The sequence below is a fragment of the Protopterus annectens genome, chromosome 2.part0, assembly GCF_019279795.1.
Source record: "Protopterus annectens isolate FY-2018-M chromosome 2.part0, PAN1.0, whole genome shotgun sequence".
Lineage (NCBI taxonomy): Eukaryota > Metazoa > Chordata > Ceratodontiformes > Protopteridae > Protopterus > Protopterus annectens.
Genome location: NC_056728.1, coordinates 1,208,980,656 through 1,209,006,683, shown reverse-complemented (window position 1 = coordinate 1,209,006,683; position 26,028 = coordinate 1,208,980,656).

Genomic DNA, 26,028 nt, shown 5'->3' with positions numbered 1-26,028 from the left:
GAGATCGGTAGATGACCCGCCTTTGCGTAGAGGGATGATATGGGATATTTTCCATATGGAAAGGATTTTGCTTTCTAAAATTGTTCAATTTATAAGGATGGGATAGGCAATGGCTTTAGCAGCAATTTGCAGGTATTCTGCTGGAAGACAGTCAGCAGAAGGGGTACATGGTTTCAGTTTTTGAAGGAGGTTGCAAATGAGGGATGTGGGTACAGGTTGTATATGGAAGGTTGGAGTTGAAGTATTATTGTTATTTAATGGTAGATTGGTAATAAGTGGTAAAGTATTAGTTAGGGTTAGAATGGCTTCAGTAAAATAGTTATTAAAGGTATCAGGAATCTGGTTAGAGTTATTATGGTTGAATCCTGATGGGCAGGAGTTTTAGAGTGCCCAGTTTGAAGAAGTTTGTTAATGCCTGACCAGAATTTCTGTGGTTTATGTTTATGGATTTGTTGCAGGTGAAGGTAATAGTCTTTTTTGTCTCTTAGAATGTATTTATTGGTGGCATTTCTTAACTGTTTAAAGTAAAGTTGATCTGATGGACTTTTGGAGGCTCTCCGTTTGGCCCAGATTTTATTTCTGAGGAGGATCTTTTGCCTATTATGTTTAGTAAGCCAGGGGGAAAGTTTGGTTCTTATTCAGGAAGAGTGATAGGGGAGTTATGGCACATGCTATGGAGATTACTGGGATGAAATCTTCCCAGAGATGTATTTCTAGGTGGATGACATCAGCAGCCTTAGCAAAGTAGAGCATTTCAATTGTAGGGAGTGTGACTGCCCTAAAAAGCATTGCTCTCTTCACAGACAGACAGACACACAGTTGCCAAGGCTGGGATTTGAACTCCTACCTAACTCTTTTGTCACACTACAGCAGTATGAAGTTACAGAAAGCTCCACAGAAATTACTGAGCTACAACTTTCCCAAATGTGTCTTTCACAGTGAATGACATCAGCAGGATTTCCAAAGTAGGGCATTTGAATTGTAGTGAATGTGACTAGCCAAAAATGCATTGCTCCCTACACAGACACTGAAACACACAGATAACATTCAGAACTGCCATGGGTGGGAATAGAACCCTACCAGAGCTCTATATCACACTACAGCAGTACACAGTTATGGCACATGCTATTGAGATTACTGGGATATAGCCTTCCCAGAGATGTATTTCTAGGTGGATGACATCAACAGCCTTCCCAAAGTAGAGCATTTCAATTGTAGGGAGTGTGACTACACTAAAATGCATTGCTCTCTACACAGACAGTTACACACACATAGTTGCCAAGGCTGGGATGAGAACTCTACCCTAATTATTTTATCACACTACAACAGTATGCAGTTATGGAGCATGCTACAGAGATTACTGGGATACAATCTTCCCAGAGATGTACTTCTAGGTGGATGACATCAGCAGCCTTACCAAAGTAGAGCATTTCAATTGTAGGGAGTATGACTGCCCAAAAAAGCATTGCTCGCTTCACAGACCGACAAACACACAGTTGCCAAGGCTGGGATTAGAACTCCTCCCTAACTATTTTATCATGCTACAACAGTATGCAATTATTTATTTATTTATTTATTTTACATTTGTTGACTGGGCTAGTCTAGCTGGACATTGTGATATATACTAGGGTCACCATATAAGAAATTTGCAAAACCCGCACCACATTGGGCCCAGTTGTTACACACTCACAGCCACCTCCACACATGATATGAGTTGCAAACACAGGCACACACATACACACACACACACACACACACACACACACACACACACACACACACACACACACACACACAAACACACACACACACACACACACACACATGTCATGTCTGGGATTAGAACTCCTACCTAACTATTTTATTGCACTACAGCAGTATGCAGTCATAGTACGTACCACAGAGTCACAGACCTCTCAACCAATTGGGGACAAATTTCGACAGAATCAGGGACAAGTCAAGAAAAAATCAGGGACAATCGGGGACACTTTTAAAATATTAGTGTTATTAACTTGAAACATTGACAGAATCAGAACATATGAATTAATATACATTTTCTGAAGTAAAAGAAGTTTATAACTCTTAATTATTGTCATTATCCATTAAGTGTAATTCACCACCTTTCCTCCAAGTCACTAATTTTAGGAGGGATTAAGAGGGACAGAGTTAAAATTAGAGTCAAAATCAGGGATGTCCCTGAAAATCAGGGACAGTTAAGAGGACAGAGATTACTGGAGTACTCCTTCCCCAAAGGTGTATTTCACATTGGATGACATCAGCAGGATTACCAAAGTAGGGCATTCAAATTGTAGTGAGTGTGACTAGGCTAAAATGCACAGCTCCCTACACAGACATTGAAACACACACAAAGCATCCACAACCAACATGTATGGGTATAGAACCCCTAACAGAGGTCTATATCACACTACAGCATGAAGCTGTTATAGGATGCACCATGGGGATTACTGGAGTACTCCTTCCCTGAAGGTGTCTTTCACAGTGAATGACATCAGCAGGATTGCCAAAGTAGGGCATTTGAATTGTAGTGAGTGTGACTAGCCAAAAATGCATTGCTCCCTACACAGACACTGAAACACACACATAACATTCAGAACTGCCATGGGTGGGAATAGAACCCTACCAGAGTTCCATATCACACTACAGCAGTACGCAGTTATGGCACACACTATTGAGATTACTGGGATACAGCCTACCCAGAGATGTATTTCTAGGTGGATGACATCAGCAGCCTTCCCAAAGTAGAGCATTTCAGTTGTAGGGAGTGTGACTACCCTAAAAAGCATTGCTCTCTACACACACACACACACACACACACACACACACACACACACACACACACACACACACACACTTGCCAAGCCTGGGATGAGAACTCCACCCTAACTATTTTATCACACTACAGCAGTATGCAGTTATGGAGCATGCTACAGAAATTACTGGGATACAACCTTCCCCGAGATGTATTTATAGGTGGATGACATCAGCAGCCTTACCAAAGAAGAGCATTTCAATTGTAGGGAGTGTGACTACCCTAAAAAGCATAGAGCTCTACAAAGACAGACACACACACACAGTTAGCAAGGCTGGGATTAGAACTCCTTCCTAACTATTTTATCACACTACAGCAGTACACAGTTATGGTGCACGCTATGGAGATTACTGGGATACAACCTTCCCAGAGATATATTTCTAGGTGGATGACATCAGCAGCCTTACCAAAGTAGAGCATTTCTATTGTAGGGAGTGTGACTGCCCTACAAAGCATTGCTCACTTCACAGACAGACAAACACACAGATGCCAAGGCTGGCATTAGAACTCCTCCCTAACTATGCTATCATGGTACAACAGTATGCAATTATTATTATTTAGTTATTTATTTATTTTACATCTGTTGACCGGGCTAGTCTAGCTGGATATATGTCCATTTTCAGTAGAGATCCGGGGAGAAAAGCTCCAAGCATTACCAGTGACAGAGATTACATCAATATAGCAATAGTCAAATGAATTACAGCACATTGTTACATTGAGGTTCAGATAAACTTGTACAGAGTCCTTTAGTAGGTAAAAATTTAGATCAAATACAGAGAGTAATCATTTGAGAGATAGCAATCAAAAGAACAAAACTTTGAATTGTAAACAATTTTTATCAATATATATAAATTTTTTAAGTAGTAAGAAGGTAATCAATATTACAGGTATGTGACATCTAATAGTGGAGTAGAAAAGTGAAGAGAAAGGAAGATGGGGAAATAGATATCAGTCTGGGTTAAAGCAGGGACCAAGCCAGTGAGTTTTAAGATATTCTTTAAGATGATTTTTAAAAAGATGAGTGGAAGCAAGAGATGAAAGTTGATTAGAAAGCTGGTTCCAGCTTTTTCCAACTGTGTTGGTGAAAAGTGAGTCTCCAGCTTTGTTTTTAGATTTAGTAGTGGAAACTATACTCTTGTTAGCTGAGCGTAGTGTTGCAAGATTTTTGTAGGGGGTAATCAGATTAGTAAGGATTGGGTATTATTAGGGTGATAAAGGATCTTTTGGGTGATAACAAGTTGTTAACACAGTAGTAGGTTCTGCAGTTTTAAGCATCCCAGTTGTTTGAGGTTTTGGCAGTGGTGAGTTCGAAAGGGGGTGCCAGTGACAAATCAGGCTATGTTATTGTAACTGGTGGAAAGTTTGGTAAGGTTGTTTCTAGATATATTGTTATATATTGCAGAAGCATAGAGCAGGGTAGAGATCAGGTGTATCTGGGCAATAGTGATTCTAGCAGAAGGGGTAAGGAAGGGTTTGATTCTGTAAAGGGTGTCTAGTTTTTTTTTGACAGACTTTATTGTAGAATTTCTATGGTCATCATAGCTAAGGTTGTTATCAATTGTTACTCCTAGTAGACGAGTTGTAGTGCCAGGGGATATGTTAATTCCATTGTTGGAGGTTACTGTGAAGTATAGTTGCGGTGACTTATGAGTAGGAGCAAAGAGTGATAATTCTGATTTTTTGGGGTTCAGAAGGAAGCAGTGTTGCATTAACTAATTTTCAACACTGTTAAATACTGTTTGGGTGAGGGACTGGAGAGAGGTTATGGATTTGGCTGAACAAATTAAAGTTGAGTCATTTGCATATTGTATGCAGGTGGCTTGAGGAATTTTGGTATGTAGATCATTAATAAACAAATGAAAAGAGAAAAGGTCCTAAAATAGAGCCTTGTGGTACTCCAATATTCACAGGGAGGGAAGTAGAAAGATTATTATCCTAAAGTGCTGCTTGCTTTCTGTTTTCAAGATAGGATTTGAACCATTGTAGTGCTTGTGTGTCCAGTGATTGGGCTTTTAGTATGTCAATAAGCATGGTATGGTTCACCATATCAAAGGCTTTTGAAAGGTCAATAAATAGTGCAGAGGAGAAAGTATTACTGTTACAATTTTTGTTTATGGAGTCAGAAAAGGATAGCATGGCAGTTGTTGTGCTATGGAATGGCCTAAAACCGTGCCGACATTTGGCAAGTAAATTGTTATGGAGAAGGTGGTCAAGTAGTTGTCTGTGTATGTATTTTTCCATTATTTTAGCTAATGGACAGAGCAAGGCAATAGGCCGAAAGTTGGAGAGCTCGGTAGATGACCCACCTTTGTGTAGAGGGATGATAAGGGATATTTTCCATATGGAAGGGATTTTGCATTCTAAAATTGTTCTATTTATAAGGATGGGGATGGGATAGGCAATGGCTTTAGCTGCAATTTCCAGGTATTCTGCTGGAAGACAGTCAGCAGAAGGGGTACATGGTTTAAATTTTTGAAGGACGTTGCAAATGAGGGATGTGGGTACAGGTTGTATATGGAAGGTTGGAGTTGAAGTATTATTGTTATTTAATGGTAGATTGGTAATAGGTGGTAAAGTATTAGTTAGGGTTAGAATGGCTTCAGTAAAATAGTTATTAAAGGTATCAGGAATCTGGTTAGAGTTATTATGGTTGAATCCTGATGGGCAGGAGTTTTAGAGTGCTCTGTTTGAAGAAGTTTGTTAATGCCTGACCAGAATTTTTGTGGTTTTTGTTGATAGGTTTGTTGCAGGTGAAGGTAATAGTCTTTTTTGTCTCTTAGAATGTATTTCTTGGTTGCATTTCTTAACTGTTTAAAGTAAAGTTGATCTGATGGACTTTTGGAGGCTCTCCATTTGGCCCAAATTGTATTTCTGAGGAGGATCTTTTGCCTAGTAATTTTAGTAAGCCAGGGGGCAATTTTGGTTCTTATTCAGGAAGAGTGATAGGGAGTTATGGCACGTGCTATGGAGATTACTGGGATGCAATCTTCCCAGAGATGTATTTCTAGGTTGATGACATCAGCAGCCTTAGCAAAGTAGAGCATTTCAATTGTAGGGAGTGTGACTACCCTAAAAAGCATTGCTCTCTTCACAGACAGACAGACACACAGTTGCCAAGGCTGGGATTAGAACTCCTCTCTATTTTATCACACTACAACAGTATGCAGTTATGGCACGCGTTATGGAGATTACTGGGATGAAATCTTCTCAGAGATGTATTTCTAGGTGGATGACATCAGCAGCCTTAGCAAAGTAGAGCATTTCAATTGTAGGGAGTGTGACTACCCTAAAAAGCATTGCTCTCTACACAGACAGACAGATACACACAGTTGCCATGTCTGGGATTTTAACTACTACCTAACACTTTTGTCACACTACAGCAGTATGAAGTTACAGAAAGCTCCACAGAAATTACTGAGCTACAACTTTTCCAAAGGTGTATTTCAGAGTGGATGACCTCAGAAGGCTTGTCATAGTAGGGCCATGGGGAGGGTAGTGTGTATGCATGGGACATAACCCATTCATTTAGAGGTTGACACACCACATGTGGGCACACGCAGTGTCATATTTGATAGGTAGATGTATACAGCTGCTAGATGACTACTTCCTTGTACAGTCATGTTGCACAGCTGGCATGTGCACCACATAGTCTGTAATGCTGACTGATACTGGTGGTAGTATCTGCAGTGAGTGACATCTCAACCTCATGTGATTGGGGCCCTTTGGCTGTGTGCTGGGTGGGACAGGCCTGGATGTCTCCTTGTCACAGTCATCCTCTTCCACACATCTATGTACATCTACCTTTGGCATATTATAGTGTGTTGTCATAACATATATGTCTGTATTCCTATCCACTCTGTGTTCAAGGCATGAGTGGTGCATACTGACGAGTGCCTGCACTAACAACTGTGATTGTCAGATATGTCTGGTCCACTGGTGTTTGCAGACATGGCCTTCATGTGTTTAAGTGTGTGAACATGCCCATTATGCCCATCTGTATTTAATGTGTGGATTGAGTCCAGGTAGTTTGTACTGCAGTGCTGACCTTTGTGTTGTACACTGACAGGTAGCATGCTTTTTCTGCAGGGTATCCATTGAGCATTTGGCATTGACTGTTACTACATTTCTGCATAGGATGGGGGGGGGGCTCACTTGACTATTTCTGCATTTCTACACAGGATTGGGGGGCACACCTGACTGTTTTTACATTACTATGTAGGGTTGGGGGGCACACCTGTCTATTTCTACATTTCTACATAGGATTGTGGTGGCACACCTGACTGTTATTACATTACTATGCAGGATGGGGGGGGGCACACCTGACACATGTACACATTTGCAATGACTGTACTGGTATGTCAGGTACTCCACTCCCAGCGCCTAAATTAAATTAAATAGCCAGTTCCAAGTTCAGCCCAAAGGGCTTTAGCGTCTTAAATTTCGAAATCATTTTTGGCTCTAATTCCAATAATTTTTGAAAATAATTACTCCCTCCTATGGAAAAGGGTTTACCCAAGACACAAAATTTTAGGCTACCCGGAGTTTGAAATTTAAGATGCTAAAGCCCTTTGGGCTGAACTGGGAACTGGCTATTTAATTTAATTTAGGCGCTGGGATGTGATTTAATGTAATATAATATAATATAACTTATATAACTAATGAATATATTTGTATAATTTTTTAGTAATATGAATAAATGTGTTTATTTAATAGAATGTTTAATGAATTGAAGCAAAATATATTTATTAAAATGTGTAAGATAAATTAAGAAAATGTTAAAACCTAATGTTGAATAGGAAAGAAATGTTTATTGAATAATTGAATGAATTGATTGAATTGTTTGTGAATTGTTTGTGATAATTGGTCTATGAGATGTATATAAAAGTGCCTGAAGCATACATTTATTGTGATCCCTTGAAGGTGAAAGGCCGAGGTACCAGATCGCATTGTTAATAAAGGAAACTAAGGAATTATTCGGTAAAGTGCTTGGATTTGTGTTTTGAGGTACTCTTAAACCTTTTTCTACTTCTTCTCTCTCTCTCTCTCTCTCTCTCTCTGTCCCCTCTACTAACTTACCCTACCCACCCTTCCTCTACACATACCTTTCCCACATCTTTTCCTCCTTTTCCCCCTATTACACCCTACCCTTCTCTAATCGTACTATCCTATGCCTTCACCAGTATAATCTGTTGCTATATTTCATGACCTCTAGAATATTAATAATCTTTATAATAATAATCTGTTATGTAAATAATGCTGCATCTTCATATTATCAGCGTTTCCATATAATTTATGCTTGAACACTCTGACTTTATTATGTCTGTTGAATTTTTATTCTGACAAACTAATGTGTAGTTTTTCAAATTTTGTGCTTGAATGTTATGACTTTATTATGTCTGTTAAGTTCTCATTCTGACAAACTAATTTGTAGTTTTTCAAATTTTGTGCTTGAATGTGCTTGACTTTATTACGTCTGTTAAGTTCTCATTCTGACAAATCAATGTGCTGTTTTCATATGTGTGCTTGAATGTTGCAACTTTATTATGTCTGTCTGCTGTTTGTTTCTGTTAACCATAAGTATCTGGAGCTTTTCACACCGGGCCCCCACTAAATTGGGTAACCCATGACCCAGTCGGACTTTCTCATTAAACAAATGCTTAAGAAATAAGTAAATAAATTGTAACAATTTCTGGATGTTCACTAAACAAGATTGTTTGTCCATCAGAATTTAATAAAAATGTCATTAAATCTGGTAATGGCATGGTTCTTTGCTGCATGATACTAGCTGTATACAGTATATACCTAGGCCATAGATCTAGTATCTCACAGATCTTATAGATCAAGTGGTTGCAATCCAGAATACCATCTCTTTTGGCTTCTGGATGTTTGTAAGATATTACTTACAGTCAATTTCCTTTATTCATAATGCATGGCTGATACACAATGTCATGAAAGAAGATACTGCCAGCCCAGCTATCTGGAATTTTGTAAATAATTATATGTCATTTGGGAATATCAATGTGATTCATATAAGATGTTTGTGTTACAAATGTATTAGAGCTGTATGTCATATAAATTGGTCTATACACCCATGTGTGCTGAAGAGGTATTTTACAAAGTGCTGTTTGAAATGTATCCAGAGGGTCCCCTACTGGAATATAACAGAAATCTGCATACATTATTGTAACTGTTTAAATGTATATATTTTATAAGGGAAACTGGAATACAGGACGTTAACTTGCAAAATTTCAGAAAAATAGCTGAAATTAAACTTCTTTATGTCTTTCAGTTTCAGTGCAGCAAGGAGACACAATGTCTAAGACTAAGGATATTTCTGTATTGTCTTGGAAGTGTTTTATTGTTTTATGGCTTCCAACATTTGCCAAAGATCTGAGGAAAAGCCCACATCTATGTATTTTCACAGGTAGATGCTAAATATTGCTAGATTCCAGCAGTGAGGTTTTCACGTGGGATAGAGTCAGATGACAAGAAATGCTGTCATTCTGTCCCAAAAATTATATTTGAGATATTAATTTGAGAGGTCTTTGAGAGAGAGACAGCATTCTCTATTCTGTCTTGGACCTGACAATATCCATTCACTACACATTTCCTTTGCTCTGAGTAAGGAAGTAAGCCTAGGGAACAGTACAATTCTCTTATATATAGTCAGGAATATAGCAAAGCTTAATTTAGATGTTTTTCTTTATTTATTTAAAACTTCCCTGCAATAATGTTTTACATATTTCATGTGATTTTGAACACTGCTGTCACTGTAAATATATACTATTTTCTTGTTATTTTAATATTTATTATTAAATATATTTAAACATTTCATTGTGGCTGATCTATCTAGAGATATTTAAGTTCTGAGAGCACTTGCATATTTATTGGGTGACACTGTGGACCACTCCTAATAGCCTTGCTCTTGGTCAACCTACCACTTGTATTAATAGTAACATTGCACAGTATGATCGGGCACCCTTTGTTAAGGACCTTAAAGTAGCTGATAAGTATTGGCTGGTGGCAGTAATAACTACCTTATAGTCTGGGAAAAAGAAGGCATGACTAGTAAACCTGTGCCAGCCTTTCCCATGTGTGCGCACGTGTGTGCGTGTGTGTGTGTGTGTGTGTGTGTGTGTGTGTGTGTGTGTGTGTGTGTGTGTGTGTATGTGTAAATCACACCTGAAAGTATGTGTGTGTGTGTGTGTGTGTGTGTGTGTGTGTGTGTGTGTGTGTGTGTGTGTGTGTGTGTGTGTGTGTGTGTGTCAGGTACTTGGGCAGGGACAAGAACACTGGACAGAGAGGGTGCTGGAGGTCTTTTCTTGGCCAGACAGCTGAGATCTCAACTCTATCTCTGTGCCAGTGGGGAGTCTTATTGGAGATCTGGAGGAAGAGGAAGAAACCAGCCTCGGACTGACTGTGGTCACTGTGTGCTCTTAATGGAAATTACACAATGCAGAGAGCTGCAACTAGAAATACCGTGTGTGTACCTGTCATCCTTCCAATGTACATCCCCCACTGGTGCCAGTGGTGAGTATTGAGGCTCCTTGATTACTGTTACCATTGGTGGGGCATCACTTTATTGGTTGATAGTGGTAGGATCACCACATCACTTACTGGTAGTCAGTGGTGTGGCTATTGAACTACAGTAGCCTGTAAACAGTGTTCACTAAAGAAGGTGTTTGTAACCTCAATCACCCATTCTGTGAACATTCAGAGTTTCATATCACAATAGTTTTATTTATTTATTTTATGTTAGCTTAGTCAGGGAGAGCAGGCAAGGATATCAGCAGAGGAGTATGGCAAGCTGACAAGCAGCCATTTGGCTGAGATGTGACAAGCCAAAGGATTAGTACATGCCAACCTGACTAAAGCAGAAATGACTGCAGCCTTAAACACAGCTGCATCACAGACAAGCAACCAGGAGGACAACCAAACTAGCATTGGGGATGTAAAACTCACAGAAAATGGGCAGTTCAACTTTGCGTCAGAGGACTTAAAAATCCATCTGGAGTTAAAGAAATTTAAACTTGAGGTCAAACAGTTGGAAGTAGAATCAGTAGAGAGACTGCAGCATTTCGAGGCTGAAGAAAAGGAGAAACAGATGACATTAGACTCAGCAGAGAAACTGAGACTTCTGTAAGATGAAGAAAATGAGAGGCAGAGGCAACATGAAAAGGAGATGCTGACTCTTCGCCAGGGTCATGGAGGTAATGGGGAAGGGAGTAACCGAACCCCAGAAGGAACAAAGGTCATAAATTTCTTCCACAATTTACAGAGGGTGATAATTTTGGCAGTTTAATTCATAGGTTCATAGGTTGGTACTAGGCTATTGGCCCTAGGGCCTATACAAGCCTAGCCAAACAATTTCCCGGATATTTCTTCCTACGATATTTACTTTCCCTGGACCACTGTCTAGCAGGGTGACTGACATGATCCCCGGGGTGAATTTCCTATTTCCCATCCAATCGTCAATGTTCCTTTTGAAGAGGGCCAAGGAGGCACTCTGCTTGACATGTATGGGCAGTCTATTACAGAGTATGGGGAGTCTCTGGGTCAGGAACCTATCCCCCCAGCATGTTTTGTTCATTGTGATGACAAGGTTTGGATTCCTGGAGCGTGTGTCTCTGAGAGATTGGGACTTCTTTAAGTGGAGCATATCCAACAACTCAGGGTTTCACATGGCCTTGCATGTTAAGCAGAGATCGCCTCTAAGTAGACGATATGCCACACATTATAGCTGGAATTTTTTTAGATGGTCAGCATAGGGCATCTGCTTTAGGCCTGTGATTCTTTTAGTGAGGCATTTCTGCAGCCTTTCCTGCTGTTGCATTTGTCTTGTGAGGTACATATCAAACAGGGTGTTGTATTCTATAATGGGTATAATGAGGAATGAGTACAGTGGGACAATGACCTCCTTTTTTCTGGATGAAAAGTCCTTAGTGATGAGGTGTGCGACATAGAAGGATTTCCTGACTGTTGTGGTGATGTGGTTATCGAAGGTGAGACCACTGTCCATCTGTGTCCCTAAGTCTCTCATCACACTTTCAGTGTTTAGTGTACTGCCACCTATGTGGTAATTCATGGGTATGTGGTTTTTCCCAAAGGGGATAACTATACATTTCTTGGCATTAAGCTTGTGTCCATGACTCTGGCACCAAGCATCTGTTTCTATACGGCCCATTTGTAGAATATTCACATCATTTGGGGATTCAATAATGGCTCCCAGTTTGCAGTCATCTGTGAATTTTGTTAGCCAGAGTCCCTTAGTGTTGGCCTGTACTTCAGAGAAGTAGATGCCAAGCAAGAGCTGTCCCAGGACTGAACCCTGAGGTACTCCACTTGTCACTTGTCTGGAGCTGGATTTGGAGTCGGCCACATTTACAGTCTAGGTTCTGTCAGTAAGCCAGTTGGCAACCCATCGAGTAATGTAGGGATTTATGCCCAGCTTAGTAAGTTTATCTATGATTCCAGAGTGGGGGGTGGTGTTGAAGTCCTTAGCGAGGTCCAGATAGGCTGTGTGGACTGCCTTACCCTCGGCCACAGCTCTGGAGACTGATTCAAAGAAGTCAATCAGGTTCAGGAGACAAGATTGGCCCTTCACGAACCCAAACTGGATGGGGTCCAGTGTTTGAAGGTTGCCAGTCTTTGTTTATAAGTTCCATGATAATGCATTCCATGCCCTTGCAGATCAGGCTCGTCAGACTGATTGGACAGTAGTTCCCAGGATCCAAGGTGGATCCCCCCTTGTGAAGTGGGATAACTGTAGCTGTGCTCTACTTGGTGAGCACGAAACCTGAGGTGAGGCTATGATTAAACATGACACTTAGGGGAAGTGCCAATTCATTTTGTAGTTCATGTAGTACACAGCCTGGGATGGTCCCATGGATGCTGTATTCTTAGCTTTGGAGTGTTGTTTCTACCTGTGTTGCTGTGATTATCGGAATTTGGCAATCTTTTGGTATTGAGATGGGCCCTTTAGGAGGTGAGAGGGGGGTGAAGTTGCCACTAAATCGATCTTCCAGGATATTGGCAATATTCTTGGGATCAGTATATTAAATGCCATTCTATTGTAGCTCAGCGCAGATCTGAGTATTGCCATTTAGATTCTTGACATAACTATAGAATGCCTTGTCATCCAAACAAACAAATCCTATCTGCAACTCAGGAAATAAATGAAGATTCAAGGACACAAAGTCTCCAAAGCGAAAAAAAGTAAAAACAGGTTTATTACTTTGCAACTAAACAGTGTGTGTGTGTGTGTGTCTTTCGGCTTTTTGGGTTAGGGGTGCATACAACTCCGACTCCGAATGCTTGTGATTGAGTAGAGTTTACATTACTGCTTGGCCACCCTAAACAACACCTTCAGAACGCCTATTCCATTCCGCCATGTCACACACACACACACTGAGAATCGAACAGGCAACGAACCAAGCACTGTCTAACTGCAACGCCAACGCCGCACACCCACCACCGCACTAAACAGTATGATACAAAATTAAACGGTTAAGCACTTTTCGTCTTAATTTAGAAGACTTCTTCAGACCTACAACATTAGCACAAGTGCTCACTTTAATATAGACCACATGGTGGTTTAAAAAAAACATTAACCAATGGTATTGCATAAGTAATTAAGCTAGGACACATGACATCAGCAACAAGTCAAATACAAAAACAGCAACTGTGAAAACCTGTAAAGAAGAAAAATGTATAGCTGCTTTTGTGCCCAAGACACATTAAAATCACTGCATTTAGGTGGACAGAGTGTAACTCTTAAAATATGTGATAAAAAATGATGAAAAAAATATGGAAAATATATATATATATATATATAAATGTAAATGTTTATATACACATTGTTATGAGTTACAAGAGCGCTCAAAGTAGACTAAAAGAACGCTGCACTCAAAATAAAATAAAATAAAATAAGAGACTGCAATTTCAACTTTAACCAGTGTTAATCGACTCAACTATAATGCTTTCACAAATCACCAACAAGGGTGAAGCAAGCTTAGATGTAAGATGAGACATATTTTTAAAAGATTTAAAACATGAAGCGAAAACCTGCATTCTTTTACTCAACTACAAATAGAGCTGTTTAAAAGGCTTAGTTAGACAAAAGACTTGTCTAGAGCATTAGTCTCTTTAATTTCAGAATACAAGCAATGGAAGTGACTTCATTCAAACCTGGGGGGTTATAAGAGTTGAGACGCAGTTGCCAAGTCAACTCCTGTCTTTCCAAAATTAGATGATAAGGACCTCCTTTTATATTAACAGTAACCTGACAAATCACTCTAAAGTGAAAGTGGTGTGTTGGGTATTCAGCACAATGCCTTGCCAATGCATTAGAGCTTGACTTTTTTCTAATATGGCATGTGTGCTCATAAATCATCTCTCCTAGTTTTCTGTCCGTCTTACCAACATAATATGCTGGACAGGCTACACAACTAGCCAGGTAGACAACGGATTTAGAGTTACAGTTAAATCTACCCTTAGTTTTTACCTTAAAGGAAACTGCTGTGAATTCTGTCCCTGTTGCTATATATCTGCAATAGTTGCAGTTTTCACATTTAAATGTACCACCAGATCTACTACAGGTCTGGGGTTCCATTTCTAAGATCTGTTTCAAGTTCATGTTCTTCCTGTAAATAAAAGATGGTGAATTACCCAACTTCTCCAACACGTCTGGTTCCATCATGAAGATGCTCCAGTTTCTTATAAATATAACCTCAATTGCTTTGACTTCCAAACAAAATGAGGTGACAAAACTACTTGAAATCTTTCTAGTGGCTACACCTACTGTTTGTGTACAATCATGATTTATATTAGTGGTTACTTCCAAATTCAAATCCTCTTCTGAGGTGACTGACCTAATAGTAGGTCTAAGAAGTGGTTTATAAAACCCTTCTCTCCTTTTGTTTATGACTTCATTTACTAAATCAAGGACCGATGTGTCTGGGTAACTTCTCTTTAGAAACAACTTTAAGTGTCTCACATTCTTCAAGGAAAGTCACTTCATCAGCTTTTTACTAAGGCTGGTAAAGGAGTTTTTTGCATCCTAGGATTTTCCTTTTTTTTGCAACAGTTTCTTCCTTCTGTTGTATAGTTTGTTTATGGCAGGAGACCACCAGATTGGCTTCCTTTTTTTGGAGGACAGCATCTTGGTTCTATTCAGGATGGCATGATTCATGCACAAGTGGATGTGCTTGTTCAGTGCCTTAGTGTAGGATTCAGCAGTTGAACATTCATCTCCCATCTGCATGGATGCCATGAAGTTTGTCACTTCTGACTTAAGTAGCATGAAGTTGGCTTTGGAGAAGTTTTTTGTAGAGGTTTCCTTACTGGGGGGTGGAATGTGGATGTCAAGGGTGATTTGCTTATGGTCAGACCTGACCAATGAGGGGGTGACCACTGGTGTGGTGCATCTATCTCCCATGTTGGTAATAACCAGGTCTAGGATATTAGAGACCCTGGATTAGGTGATCCAGGGTGTTGGAATTTTTGAATTCCAAGAACCGTTAGGAAAAGGTGTTGGTACCAAAGTAGTTTTCCCAGTTAATGTCAGGGTAGTTGAAATCACCCAGTATTAGGGTGTTTGGTTGTATCTTAATATTTTCCAAAATGTTTAGAAAGGTGTAATGAGAATCTTTGGGCATGGTGGGGGATCTCTAGCAAGCTATAATTTGGATTGCATTCTTACCTAGTGTTAGTTACAACTGGAGAATTTCAGATGCATTGTGTTGGGCAACTAGCCTGGAGATGTGAATATCCTTGGTGAATATGGACACTCCTCCACCTTTAGTGTTTCGGTCTTGGTCTGGTGGCTGAAAAGTGTGGTAAGCATTGCAGCTTGGTATTGCAGGGGTGCTCTCTGGAGTCTTGAACCAAGTCTCAGTTACTGCACTGATATCAATGTTCTCCATTTTTTAGGAGTGCCTCAAGAGAGTGCATTGTGAGGTTTAGACTTCTAGCATTGAGTAGTATTACCTTCAGATTTTGCATGCTTGTATCTGTTATGGTGGTGGCTTTGTCCTTTGAACCTTGCCTAAAAAGGCACTATAGGGGTGGCAAGAGCTTTAGCCAGTAACCTGAATCCCAGGGGTGACAGGTGCAGACCATCTCTGGCAAAGCATCGTGGTTTGTCGATCATGTCGCCCCAGGCAGACAGATACTGGATCCCCTTTGAATGACACCAGAAGCTTAGCTAATTGTTGAAGTCAATCATTTTGTCCTTACACTGTGGTATCATTCTGGGTGAAGGCAGGATGCTACTCAGGGCTACGGTCATACCTGTTTGGGCCACATGATCTGAGAGCTCTTCCATGTCTCTTTTCATGTATTCCAGGGAGGTATGTCTCAAGTCATTCACTCCAACATGGACAATGACAGAGTTTTATTTGTAATTGTTGTGGACTGACTTGAGTGCATGCATTATGTGGCAGATCCTGGCACCCAACTGGCAGCTGACTGTAATTTTCTCCTTGTTCAGCCTGGTGAGTGTGACATCAATGTGCCTGACTATAGAGTCACCTATGACTAAAGTGATGGGTACATTGTCTTGCCTTAGGGGCTGTTGTTGGGTGACACACTGGTGTTGTGAGCTATGTGTCACTTTGGTTGTGACTGGTTTGCGTTTCAGATTTGGAGGTCCTTGTTGCTTGGACAGGTTAATGTTAAAGGCCTCCACATATGTGGGTTTAGTGTTGCTCTGTGTGGGTGTTGATGGTGTGGGTTTTGAAGGGCTATGTGTTGCTCGAGGTGTAGTGCAGGTGTTAACCTTCTCCTCTTGACTATCTAACAAAATCTTGGCTGGAGAGAGCTTTGCTTCCAGTTTAGCTATGTAAGTGCATCTCTCACAGGTTGTAGTGTTCTGTAGTAGGAGGAGAGGGTTGTCTGTGTACATGAGGTAGTTGCTGCATTACCCCAGTATGCCCAGATTCACCAGGTGGACAGGAGAAATCACTGGAAGCTGACCCTTGGACATACCTGTTTAGGTGCTTTTTTTGTAAAGTACAAAAGCTGTTTTCCTTTACCTTTGCAAGGTACTTTGCAATTACAGGCTGTTTAGTGCATACAATTAATTGCTCCTTATTAACAAGGAGAGTTGAGTGTTTGTATCAGTTTAAGGCTTCCTAGTGCTTTCCAGCAGGTTCTAGAGCAAGTGCTAGTCACATGGGTTCAGATTTTAGTGCTACAACTGAGAGACCAGCTAGTTCTAAGGGAATATTTGAAGAGCTGACTTTCTGGCACCTGGAATAGTTTAACCATAGCCTCGCTGTGCTGCACAATGTGAAAAATGCACAAACACATGTGTTTTTAAGCCAGAAAGTTGAAATGGATAGAAATCAGTCCAAAAATGGCTAATAAAATTGCAATTTCAGAGCTGGAAACCACTCCTCTAGTGTTAGATAGGCAGTACAATGCTCACCACTCCCACTGGTAAGCAGTAGGACTTCCCTCTACCACAGCAAGGTCTGTATAGCCCTGAACACAGAAAATAAAGTCCTGAAAGCAGAAAGCTTGGAATCTGGACTATACTAGCTAGGAAAGGCGAGAAATGAGCAAACAAGATAGTTTTTTTTATTTTGGTTAAAACATTGTACAATGCAATAATACAGTAAATAAATACAGAAAATGCTAACGCACTTGAGTGTGTAGCTCTAAAGAGTAAATGCAATTAAAACTCTACAAAATTAGCAATATAAAACTTTTTGAATGAAGCAAGGCAAGTGCACAACTGAAAAACGATTTAAGAGGCAGTAATACAGTAGAATAAGTAGCTAGTCTACATATATAGAAAAGTCTATGGGCCGGATTCACGAAGGCTTGCACAGAGTCTAAGAGTAGAGTAAGACTCCAGACATCCAATATGTCTGCCGAGCGATCCAGCAACAGCCAGCAGGGGTGTGCATGAGAGCTGCTAAAACTACTGTTGCACAGACAGTGTTATGTTATGCAAATTACCTCATTTGCTGCTGAAAGCTATGCAAATGAGGTAAATTTGCGATCCAGGAAACAGTAACCTGTCCGAGTAAGAGTCGAGTTATTTGCAGAAATGTACTCCGTTGGTAATGGAGTACCATTCTGCAACTAGCAAAACGGAGCTATGACAGCTCCAAATAAAGGATGCATCCAGTTGAGGAAGCATGCCAATGGCCAAATATAAGGCCAATGGCATTTTAATCTGTTGCAAAATATTAAAAATATTTTTTTTCCTCTATCTCTGATGTTTAAGCATAGTGCAGCACTGCACAAACGTACGGCACTATAAAAACCAGAAAATAAAAACAAAAAAGCCAAAAATAGGCATTTTATTAAAAATATTCCTCTGCCATGCAGGTGAATGGCAGGCTGAAGACAGCATGGCTACTGAGTAGTGGTTGCTAAGGGGGAGAAGCTCAGTTTGAGAGATGTAACCAAGCATTAGTAGGCAATCCTATGCAAATGAGGATAAGGATAGTGAATCCCAATTTTCCCTGCCATGTGAACCATGTCCTTAGAGTGTAAGTGTATGTGACATCATGAGGGGGTATGTATCAAAGACTGTAAGCTTATTGGAGCAGAGTGGCATGTGTTTGCTCTGAGTTACTCAGGACTGGAAGAGCCGTGTCTACAGTTGTCTTAACTGAAACCCAGAAACCAAAGGTGTATGCCGTGGATATCACTAAAATTTCTTGCAACGATGCTTACACTGTGTGTGCGCGTGTGCGAGCCTGTAAACCCGTCTAAGCCTGTGTGCTCATGTGTGCACCCGTGTAAGCCTGTGTAAGGCTGTCTAAGCCTGTGTGCATGCATGTGCACCCACCTAAGCCTGTGTAAGCCTGTGTGCGTGCGTGTGCGCTCGCGTGCGCATGCTTGCGCTTATTTGTGCGGCACTGCCCCCTGTGGAAACAGAAAGGGAAAAAGAAGGAAAAGAAGTAGTAGGAAGTTAACCAAGGAGAACTAGCAGAGCTGCCAGGTGAAATCAATCAGAATCAGCCAATTACACAGGCAGTACACTAGCCCAGCCCAGCACTTAAAACTCTGCAAACAACATTCTCCCATGTTTTTCTCTGAAACACTGCAACACTGCAGTCTACAAAGAGAAGTGAAAACTTAAAAAGCTTAACTGAGACAAAATACTGTTAGGGGCTGCCATTGCTATCATAAGGCAACATGTGCAAGATGCTGAGGGTGGTGCCATTGCAAATGCTGCTGAGCAACCCACAGTGAGGAGACGGAGAAGAGTGTACAGACCCAATGTAACCTACCAGGGGCTACATGAGCTGGAAATAGTGGAGCACTATAGAGTGGACAGAGACCTCCTGCAGCAAATTGTTGAGCTGTGCAGGCCATGCCTCACACACAGAACCAACAGAGGGGATCCCATCCCAGTGGAAACCAAGGTATGTGTTGGCCTAAGAATACTAGTAACAGGTACCTTCCAGAGACCAACTGGTGATATGATGGGGATTTCACAGGCATCAGCATCCAGGGTACTGCACCAGTTCCTGAATGCCATGTCAGCACATGTTGGTGATCATGTATATTTCCCCAATTCCCGTGAGGTAATGGCCAGCAATATGCGTCTCTTCCAGCAAATAGCGGAATATCCTGAGGTAGTGGGTGCAATTGACTGCACGCACATACACATCAAAGCACCAGCTGGTGAGCGGGGTAGGGCCTACATCAACCGCAAGTGCTTCCACTCCATCAACTGCCAGGTCATGTGTGATGCCCAGGGCATAATACTGAATGTGTGTGCTGGCTGCCCTGGAAGCTACCACGATTCCCATATCTGGCATCTGATGCAGCTATACCAGACATTTGCCGATGGGGACATCTCTGATGGTCACCAAGTGGGGGAGGCTGGATACGCACTGGAGCCATGGCTGATGACACCCATCAGAAATGCACACACACCTGAACAAGAACTCCATAATGAGGCACACGCACAAACACGAAATGTATTCATGCATTTGTTTGGGATGCTCAAGTCATGGTTCCGGTGCCTGGACACATCTGGTGGAGCCTTGAGTACTCACCAACTACATGTACCCAAATTGTCATGGTATGTGCCATGCTACACAATATGATCCTGCAAAAACAGCTGCAGCAGTAACAGCATGGGGCAGGGCCAAACAGCCCCCCACAATTGCCAAGGCCTGCACAGGCACAGCGTGACTCGGAGGAGGAGGAACAACCTGAGCCTGCCCCAGTAGACAGAAGGAGGTGTGCCCAGTATGCCTTGGTCTTGGCAAAGAGGCAACGTATAGCACATACACTGGCTCAGTAGGAACCCTGAAAATGATACCTCTCTCTGACTCGCACATAAAATAAAAGAGATGCCTAACTTGACACTACCTGTTTCCACACGTGTATAGGGAGTGTACTATGTGCATCCAACATAGGCAGCCCTGCAACACCACCTGAGGCATGATTGCCATGTTTTAAGCAATATAAAACAATGCTAAGCATATTTTACCACTATTTAGTATATGTAAACAAAATTGCCCGCTCTAACTAGTGCAACATCGGGCAATGTTGAGCAATGTTGGGCAAGGTCGGGCAAAGTCGGGCAAAGTTGAGCAAAGTCAGGCAAACATGCTCATATCTGCTTTACTGTTCTTTAAGCAGTCTGGTCTGCCCAGCATGAAAATAAAAAGCAGTGACAGGGCTCGAACCCAAGATAATGTGCACTATAGTCACAGTACTGAACTACTAAGCCATGACAGCATTTCACTGGCACACCCACAGCAGGACAATTGTACACTAATGCAAACACAAAGAAATGCTGTAGCATGCCCCTAAAGAGGCATATGGGTAAACAGGCCTATGCAGACAGAGAACAGCAGGCCAGGCGGTGTGATGTGGGTTGGGTAGGCTATGAAGTTGCAATCTAATATACATGACAGTGGACGCTAAGATCTGTAGTACAGTAGTATGCCTCAAGCCAGTATGATAGGCAACAGTACAGACTGAAATGGAGTACCTTACATAGCAGTGCAGGCCTAGCAAATGTGTATAAGTGTTAGGTGAACCCCTCATCCTATGTACACCCACAGTAACAATCAGGTATGCCCCCGGGTAGAAATGTACAAAGAATAGCTGTCCCCCCTGTATGTAGAAATGTTGATAAGTTTATGCAAAGTGTCTCATGGAAGCCCTGCAGACTCAGCATGATCCCTGTTGATTTATGACACAAAGGTGAGCCCTGCTGAAAAATACAACTTGATTTTCCACACACATATAGTATAAATGTCTATAGCAGCCGTGCTCACACACTTCAACAAATGTAGTGGATTTCATTCAGCATCACACTGAAAGGTCATACTGGACATGCTCACACACTTAAATAAACAAAGCAAATGTCAGGCAACAACATACTGAAAGGTCATACTGGGCATGCTCACACACTTAGGCTAAATATGGAGGTGATAATAAGGGATTTATGGACAAATCTGGTTAGTCATCTCTACTTCCAGAAACACATTCACAAAGTGCTCAGAAAATCATGCTATGTGTTCACACAACCTGCCAAGGTCTGTGCATGTAGGTCAAAGGAGGTTTCCTCTACTCATCAGTCATCAGACCTGTCTGAGAGTACCACACCACACTTGCGATGAATCTGACTAGGCACCGTTAGCAGCTGGAAAGACCACTGAAGTACCTCAACAAGAGGATTACTGGCCTCAAACAGTTGCCCATGCAACAAGACTGAATTTAACCCAATCTGTACTCTGTTGCATACTGTTTACTCAGGAGATCTCTGCAGAACAGACAGGTCCATGTCATGACAACACTCAGATCTGTTCTGAGTTACAGCTCAATGGCACTAAATATACAGACCCAACTGATATTGCCAACATCCTGGCAGATAGGATCAGTGTTAACTTTACCCCCCTCTCACCCATGAAAGAGCACATCACTATAATGGAAGACTGCAAAGTTGCTGTCCTCACGGCTGCACAGGTAAAAAACACTCTCCAAAGCCAGTATCACAGCAGCCATGGGACCAGATAACCTTCCAGGCTGTGTTCTACACAAACCACAGAATGAACAGGCACCACACCAATGTACCATGTTCAGTCATAGCCACACCTCACGCTTTGTGCCAGCTGAATGGTACACAGCGACGGTTATCCCACTACACAAGGGTGGAGACACCATGGACCCCAGGAACTAGTGCCCCATTAACCTGATGAACCTGCCCTTCAAGGCCATGGAATGTATCATCATGCAACTTATAAAAAATACAGTTGTAATCCCCAAACCCTGGACCACAACCATGTTGGGTTTGTAAAATGCAGATCATGTCTTCTAAACCTGATAGATGACATTGAAGCAGTCACCAGAACTGTAGACAAGGGTAAGGTGGTTTGCACAGCCTATGTAGATCCTGCCATGGCTTACAACACCACCCCACACTCTGTAAATACAGATAAATCCACTAAATGAGGTATAAGTTGCTATGTCACAAGATGGGTTGCCAACAGGCTTACTGACAGAACACACACTGTGAAAGTAGCAGACTCCATGTATGACTTTGGACCAGTGACAAGTGCAGTACCACAGAGTCCAGTCCTGGGTCTTGTCTTGTGTAGTATCAACTTCCCTGAAGTAAACTTTAACATGGAAGGTCTGTGGCTACTGAAGTTTCCAGATGACTGCAAACTAGGAGCCATAATTGTAAACACTAAAGATGTGGACATCCTACAAAAGGACCTCACTGAGACAGATGGCTGTTGTCAAAGTCATGGGCTCAAGCTCAATGCCAACATGTGCATTGTCATCCCCTTTGTTAAAAACTCTGCAGCCATGAACTACAACATAGGCGATAGTATACTTAACACTGAAAGTGTGACAAGAGACCTTGGGTCACAGGTGGACAGTGGACACAACTGTGATAATCACATCCCCACAGTAGTCAGGAAATCCTCCTATGTGGCACACCTCATCACAAAAGGTGTCTCATACAGAATAGAAGAGGACATTGTTCCTCTCTACTCATCACTCACTAGAACCATAATAGAGTACAACACCCCTTTTGCTATGTACCTCACAAGACAACTACAACAACTGGAAAGCTTGCAGCAATACCTCACAAAGAGCATTAGCGGCCTGAAATACATGCCATACACAGACCATCTCAAAATGCTCCAGCCGTACTCCCTTGTATATCGCCTACTCAGAGGTGTTCTCTGCCTAACATACAAAGCTATGTCAAACATAGAGCTGTTGGACATGCTCCACGTAAAACACTCACATTCCCTCTGATCTTCGGACCCCAAACCACTAGTGAAATACGAAAGGAAGGGGTGTATCCATTTACCTTATGGATACCCACACCTACAGGTTAGTGGCACAGCATGAGGCCTTGGAGACCATGCATGTGCAACTAAAATTGGGCAAAGCTGCTTATTAGATTGTATCCTGCTACAGATCACCTACCTTGTTTCAGGAACCTCACTCAGTAGTCATGAGAACAGTGGAAAATACAAATGTCCTATCAAACATCATTATATGAGGAGATTACAACTATCCAAACATTGAGTGGGAGAATTACTCATGTACAACATCCTTTGTTCAATGTTTCCTAGAGTTTAAAAACTGTAACACCCTGGAACAGTTGGTCACCATGCCCAATAGAGGTGACAACATACTGGACCTGATCATCACCAACATGGGGTACCAGTGTACCACAACAGAGATAAACCCCTTGCTGGTAATATCAGATCATAAAGTAATCACACTGGACATCCACATCCCGCCACCCCCCCCCCCCAGTCAATGAAACCACTGTGAAGACATTTTCAAAAGCAAACTGCACACTTCCCAAGACCAAAGTGGAAAGTTCCAAAGCCCCCTTGCTATAGGATAATGCCATACAATCTGCCGAATAATTTACAAGTGCATCCTATGAGCATCTACAGGGATGCATTGATCGATACATCCCAAATAAAACCAAGACGCACTCCTCCAAAAATAAGAAACCGATCTGGTGGTCGTCGCCCATAAATAAGCTAGACAACAGCAGGAGGAAATGAACACATGATAGAGCAAACTTCACAAAAGGAAAGGCATCACTAATCATTATTAGGAAGAAACAATGATCGCTCATAAAATAATCCAAGGCCAGTTTCTAAAGACAAATTGCCAAGGAATGTAAGAATAGCAACCACAAAGCCTTCGTTAGCTATACCAAACATGTAGTTGGCAACTTCCAAATATGCTGTCAGCTACTGAAAAATGGCAAGAAATACACTGAACCAACTTACATTGCCCACATCCTGGGGGACAGGTTCAGTGCAAACTCGCCCACATCACCCCCAACAGGGCCTGTGTCCATCCCAGAAGAATGCAGAGCCCCAGTCTTCATGGACATGCAGGTAAAGACAGCCCTCTCCAAAGCTAAGAACACAGCATCAATAGGACTGGATGGTGTCCCAGGCTGCGTCTTACACCAGCCCCAAAAGGAACTACACCCTCACCTACATTCACTGTCCAGACTCAATCGTACCACAGGCTATGTACCCAAAGAATGGCATACACCAACAGTCATCCAGCTCCACAAAGGGGGTGCCTCAACAAAACCTGGAAACCATTGCCCTATAGGTCTACTCAGCCTGGTCTGCAAAGCTATGGAGCAAATTATCATGGAACCCATAAAAAAAGACATTGAGGATCTCCAGACACTGGACTCTACCCAACTTGGCCTTGTTAAAGGCAGATCCTGCCTCCTAAACCTAGTTGACTTATTTGAAACAGTTACCAAGGACGTAGATGGAGGTGCAAGTAGTCCACACTGCCCACTTGGACATCTAAGGACTTTCTACACCATTCCCCACTCCGTCATCATGGATAAGCTTACCAGCTTGAACATTAACAGCTATGTTACAGGATGGGTGGCCAATTGGCTCACAGATCAAATACACATGTTCAGGGTTGTGGGTGCCATGTCCGACTCTAAACCAGTCACAAATGGCATCACACAGGTCTTGGTCCTGGGACCCCACCTGTTCAGTAGATACTGCTCAGAGGTACAGGCAAGCACAGGAGGAGTATGGCTGAACAGGTTTGCAGATGACTGCTAAGTGTAGCCTATAATCGACTCTACGGCTGACACAGACATCCTCCAGAAAGGTCTTACAGAGACAGATACCTGGTGTCAAAACAATGCCCTCAAGCAGAATGCCAAAGAATGCATAGTCATCCCCTTTGGATAAAACAAAGTGCACACAAATTACCACATAGGTGGTAATCCGGTATGTACGAAGAAAGTAATTATGGCCCTGGGAACACAGGTAGATAGTAAACTCTCCTTTGATGATCACATGGCCAAAGTGTTTAGACATTCCTTTTATGTAGCCCACCTAATGTCACCTAATGTAACCCACTTTGTCTAGTCTAATGATGTCACCATCCTACAAATATACCTGTGGAAAGGAAAACTCACAATAATGTCTATAGTGCATTGTGCAAATGCGTACTCTTGTAGTATCATGAAGTAATTAGGTAGTGGTTCGAATCTTGCATTTGACAAGTGTGTGATCTCTTTGGAGAGTAGTAAAACACCTTAAAAGTGGTATACAAATCTTTCTCAAGTCTGATGATGTCACCATCCTACAAATATACCTGTGGAAAAGAGAACTCACAGTAATGCGTCTAGTGTGTCGTGTTAATGCATACTCCTCTAGTATCATGAAGTAGTTAGGAAGGAGTTTGAATCCTACACTTAGCAAGCGAGTGTTCATGTGTGATCTCCTTGGAGAGGAGCAACCTTTTTGAAGAGTAGTAAAACACCTTAAAAGTGGTATACTAATCTTTGTCAAGTCTGATGATGTCACCATCCTACAAATATGCCTGTGGAAAAAATAACTCCCAGTAATGTGTATAGTGCGTCGTGTTAATGCATACTCCTCTAGTATCATGAAGTAGTTAGGTAGAGGTTTGAAGCCTGCACTTGATGAGTGTGTGTGTGCTCTATGTGTGTAACACTGTTGGTCAATGTGTTGTGGGTTTTGCTTTTACTACTGTATAACATATCAATATGACAACAGTATGTGCATTGCACATGTCAGGTATCTTTGTGGCAAATACATATATGTACATGCGACCTCAATTATTTCATAGGTGGGAACCCTGCTTTCTCCACGAACACATCTGTCATCTTTGCCAGAGTGTGCTGCCGCTTTCCAGACCTTAGGTCACATCTGTAT